Here is a 6,000-nt window from a genome sequence, read left to right as displayed (position 1 = left end):
TTCTATACAGAAATTCTCAACGAATGTGGAGCAGTGAAGTTGTCAACATACACCCAGGAAGATGTGGTATGTTTTACAAGTGGTGTTATGTAGGAAATAAAAGGCAAAATTAAAATCACCAAAAGCTCATGGCTGGAATAATTGCAGGAAGAAAGTGAGATATTTTAAAGGAAAAAGGTAGATACGTATTAGAATTCGACAACATACCTTCTTTGTATATATTAAATTGCTGGCTGGAGAGAGAATTAGATGATTAGGATACTATTAAAACTACTCCAAAGAAACATAAAGAGAGATTTGCTTTTTGAGTGTATGCAGAAATTAACAAAGAATTTGTACAAGTATATTTGTTTTCTTATTCGCTACTGTTCCAAAAATTTCAAAAGGTCTCCTCTTTGCAATTGTCTACAACTATGTCTTCTGGATGAGGGAAGTGTTTATTTAGGTGACTGACTAGTAGCCGAAACTAGTTAGCTGTGAGTATAATGACATCTATTTCACACCTTTATGAATGTTTCATGTAAATGTACGAGTCTCCAGAAGATAATTACAGCGCTGATTCTCTGTACATATGAAGACACCATCCTGCCAGATAAGCAGACATCTTTTGGAGTATGAGACGAATCGTATTTGTTCGTCACCTTCCCTTTGACATACACTGTCAGGCTGCATAGGTCCACTAAAACTATGTATATTACATTCTAATACCAAGTCGTTGAACATTCTCTACTTCTACTATTACTTCGATGTCTTTGTCTGGGGTTAACCTTACATTCATGCGTTCTGACCTGTTGCCAGTCACATCACAAGTATTGGTAAAGAACAGTATTGTGGAATCACTTAGCTGTGGCTCAGCAGACTGAAAAAATTTCGATAGCCCATCACTGTCCTGCTACTGGGGTGTTTACGCTGGCTGCATTTTCTGATCCAATAATCGAGATATATGCTGCTGGTGTGGTACAGGATACTTTAACAGCTGATCTGCTTTAGAGCAAATGTGGGATGCTGGAGTGGTGTAGACAATAGAAAATGGAGCAACTGTTAGTCCTGGTTCAACATATCAGCTAGTGCTGACTCTCGTTCCACTGCACCAGAAGATGGCAACTGCACTGTTGCAGAAAAAGAGAAACTGTAGATATTCGCAAAAAAACAGAATATTAATGAGTGAATAATAACGAGAGAGATGGATTCATCCTACTGGCTAGACAGTGTTGTGGGAGGGGAGAGGTGAGGAGGAGGGAAAACTTGTTTTTCCGCCATTTTTTAAATCCTATTGGCCTAAGTCACTAGGGGAAGTGTGATCTTCATTTTGGGGCCATAACTGTGACATCGGGTGGATGACCTTCATTTTTCTGCCATTTTTATGTCACATACTCGACCTAGAGGCATCGGCAGCTAAAGGATGTGTCTTATCTTGACACATGTTCGGTATCAGGTTACATGCTGACGTTGAATACACCACTCGCGATTGCCCAAGAAGTGGAGGTGGTGACCTGGAGATTAGATCATTATCTGGACTCGTTCTCTCTTGTCCTCACTACTCCCTATGTCAATCACATGTGTCAATGGATTTCCAATTAGCGGTCCGTATCGTTGCCACAGCAGTGTGCAAAACTTAAGAACAAAAATAACTTCCGCGCGAAGTGTCACTTTCAGGTAACATAGCTCGATGATTCTTGGACTACATACAGTATACAGGGTACCCCAGGAGGAATGGTCAATATTCAGGGGTGTGAAAGTAACGATCATTCGAAGCAAAACAGTCCTGTAAACATGAGCTCTAAAGTACATGCCTTAAGACCTATGAGCATTTTTTCTCTTCTATTCAACAATGTAACTGCATACTTTTCTTACCGCATCATGTGTCTACAACGCCACCAGGCGGTATTTGAATTCGCCATAGGTAGTGTTCATAATATTTTGGCTTATCACCGCAGATATTCAACATTTATACAATGGTTATCTATACCGAAAGGGTAAAAGAAGACACGGAGACGTGGAAATGGAAACGTATACAACAAAGGGAACTGCAGCTATTATTTATTACATGAAAGAGATCAAATAGTTCTAGGTAATCGCTTGATTCCTATTAACAAGACATAGTATGAACAAAATGAATAATGTACACTAAGATTTATTGGGACGGTTCTGTAGTTTTCGTAAGAGGTACTGGAGAAGGTAGTAGCATCTGATTGTTGGCAGTAGCCACGTGCAAGGCTCGTCCGTGATGGCACTCTCTTTCAAGGTAACGGCGGAAATCTTCTCCCATGGACTGACACGACACTTTTGATGGCACCCTGTACGTGTGATGGGTGTATGTATGTTTCAGCGGGCAGTGTGCATCTAGATTTCAGGTTGTGAAACCTGATACAAGCCTCATAATTCTTGAAGATGGTGCCAATACGTTCTTTGTAAGGAAAGCTTTCGAAATTCCGTGGCTGGAACTACTCTCAAAATATCCGGGCAACAATACACTACTAATATCCTTTTGTGTTACTATTTCTTGAAACCTAATAGGCGGTAAATATCGAAATAATGTGCAAAGCTATGGGAATTAGAATTTTGTGCCGTTCCATTTGTGATAATTATTTTCAAAGCTTATTTTTAAAATCTAATTTTTTATGTTTATTTTGGTAACTTCTTCAACATGCAGTACTACCAAGTTCATTTCTCTGGTTGAAAATACGGAGTGTGGAAAATTCATATGGTAGTTCCTTACCACTAAAATGTGTTCTCATCAGGCCAACATATCTGCTTTAGGGAAATATGATACCCTCTGATTTTATTTCAGTAGTGTGTTTGGTACTCAGCATTTCGGTGCATTCGTAGCGTTGGTGTAGTGTGCCACCAAGAGGGGTGGAGGTTTTAATACGAACACTGAATTCAGATGAAAGTTATTTGTGATATTTTTTGAGATCATCATCAGTAGTGTTCTTTTTAAATGCAGGTTTCCGCATGGTAAATCTTCATGCTCTCCAGTTTTATGCCATTTTCTTCATGTCTGTGTAATTCCGTTTCCCTTTATGTTGTCTGTCATCTTGTATCCTCTCCTTCCTTTTAATCTACGCCAACAAACTAGACCTTCCAAAGCGTCTATTAGGCAGCACATCTGTCTCAACGACTGTCCCATCCAGTCCTTCTTCCTTTCTCTTATAACCTGCAGCAGTCTTCCTCTCTCGCTGACCCTTTCCACTACTCAATCCAGCTTATCCTCTCCATCCTCATCTACATCCACATCTCAAATTCCTCTGTCCATTTTTCATCCTCTCCCCTCATTCTTCATATTTCTGCCTCATAAAGTGTCACACTCAAAACGAAACTCTTTCTAAGCCTTTTCCTCAGACCTTCATCTAACTTGCCACTTAACAGTCTCCTCTTTTTGTTGAATGCCTCCTTCCCTATATTAGTGCGAGTTTTCACCTCCTGATGACGTCTTAGTTCTTCAGTGACCGTACTTCCAAGGTATTTAAATGCCCTTACTTGGATAGTAATAAATTGTACTGCCTTAATATTTTTCAGTCTCCTTTATTTTTGGTGTTCGATAAGTAATTCATTAATTAATATGTTCAAAATGTTGCAGAATGGTTTGCTAGTAAGAAAAGTTAGAAATCACATAATATTAATCATCAGACACGGACTTATTTGTGGGTGATGTTAATTTTAATGTAACTCCTCTCAATGTATGACTAATAATGTTCACCAGTTCGGCGGAGACCATTAACTGCTTTACTTGGAGTAATGGAGGACACCATGATCGCAGGGATTCCTATGATGCTATGACGAGAAGTACTTGATGCGTAACACGAGCCAAATAATGACAAGCTAGCAGATCTTTAGAGTTCCTTCCGAACTTGTAAAAATGATCTAGTTGATTTATAGGGACTTCCATTCAGTATGGCAATAGAAAACTCTGCCACTCATTGTTGTGGACTCTTTTCTCGCTGAAATCTAGTCTTTAAACGCCAAGCAACAGGATCGCCCGTCTCGGTCTTAGCGGTTTTCTGAAGCAGTCAACGCGTAACACCCCCTTCATGCAGCCAGTGTCAACACAGTGCTCTCATGCTAGGCGCTACTTTGCCGACAACCTGGCTTTATCAAGGGAACATACCAATGTCATCGTGTAAAATTGTGAATATTGCGGTATTTGATATTGGACTGTTTGAATGCAGCAGTGATGCTGAATGTGAAAAAGTGGTTTCAGTCAGATGTGCATCTTGTTCTGTCCATTTTGTTCCGACCACTTCACCGAGATCCCACACCTTTACTGTGAAGACTGAATAATTGTGCAACACTATGAGATCAGTAGAAAAAGTTCATTGTTCAGTTAGCATAATTATTATTTTAAGAAAAGCGAAATATAGCAATAAACCACGATATTGAAATGTGTGTCTTTTTGAAGCTATTATATCGATATTTTGTTTCTTCGTGTTGCTTAAGTCCCTCTATTAGAGCTTACTCAGATGGTCATTCAAATATCTCTCGTCATACTGTATTGTATTGTACTGTATGTTAACCGGGGGCCTAGAAACGACGGAGAGGCTCCGTCCCCGCCGAAGTCGCAGTGGTCCACAACCCCACGACGACCACCGCAGTCCACGTCACCCCTCAGCCGCCCCACACCGAACCCAGGGTTATTGCGCGGTTCAGCCCCCGGTGGACCCTCCAGGGAACGTCTCACACCAGACGAGTGTAATCCCTATGTTTGCGTGGTAGAGTAATGGTGGTGTCCGCGTACGTGGAGAAATTGTTTGCGCAGCAATCGTCGACATAGTGTAACTGAGGCGGAATAAGGGGAACTAGCCCACATTCACCAAGGCAGATGGAGAACCGCCTAAAAACCATTCACAGACTGGCCGGTTCACCAGACCTCGACACAAATCCGCTGGGCGGAATCGTGCCGGGGACCAGGCGCTCTTTCCCGCCCGGAAAGCCGTGCGTTAGACCGCACGGCTAACAGGGCGGGCTCTCTCGTGGTAAGATGCGTAGTGTTCCATCCGAATGGTTCATACCACTGCTTTTAGCATAAGAAATTTATTACATTGTCGAGCGGTTTTGAGCGTTCTAGGTCACGCACTTTCCTTGTGAGAGCTTTGGAGCTCCGAAGCGTAATAAGGTATCTAGCGTGTAGCGTTACGATAACCGTTTGCAAGGTGTAAATTAATTTATCATTTTAGTGATCGTAAGACGAATCGCAGGCTATAACAACACATCGAGATGCTGCACGGAGCGAGGTGGCACAGTGGTTAGTACACTGGACTCGCATTCGGGAGGACGACGGTTCAATCTCGCATCCGGCCATTCTGATTTAGGTTTCCCGTGATTTCCCTAAATCGCTTCAGGCAAAAGTTGGGTTGGTTCCTTTGAAAGAGCACGGCTGACTTCCTTCCCTAATCCGATGAGACCGACAACCTAACTGTTTGGTCTCTTCCACCAAATCAAATCAAAACATCTGAAGTGCTGCCGTCTATTATATAGGTAACACGCCAGCATGTAATACTACAATTTCTAAAACTCCTATCTTGCGCATCTCAGCGCTACAGTGCCTTTCGAAGTATCGAGAAATGTTATTTTGAAAACTTCTTTTAACTGATGTTTTTGTTCACCAGTGTAACCTTATAACTAATATTAGTGCAGACTTTTTCTCTGATTTCAGTTCAGATGTTTTCGTTTTGGTTGAGTATATGTAAATGTGCGTAATACATTTGAATCATCTAGTCCAATTTAGACTCATTCCTGTGTTATAACTGTAGTATGGTCTTCCCTGTTCACCAGCATCACTATGATTAATCTTGTTAATGAATGAACTTAGCAGCTCTTGTAAGGAACCTCGACTGTGATGCTTCCAAGGCTGTACCAAAGGGGATTCTTTTGTTGGATTTCCTTTGTGAGAGAAAGTAGAGGACTCGTCACAGGTACCAACAAAAAACAACCAAAACTTTCATAGGGGAAACTGAAACATTTTAGTTTGTTCTACCTTCTGCGACTGTTTTCCGTAAGTAT

The sequence above is a fragment of the Schistocerca piceifrons genome, chromosome X, assembly GCF_021461385.2.
Source record: "Schistocerca piceifrons isolate TAMUIC-IGC-003096 chromosome X, iqSchPice1.1, whole genome shotgun sequence".
Lineage (NCBI taxonomy): Eukaryota > Metazoa > Arthropoda > Insecta > Orthoptera > Acrididae > Schistocerca > Schistocerca piceifrons.
Note: the sequence above shows the minus strand (reverse complement) of the source record.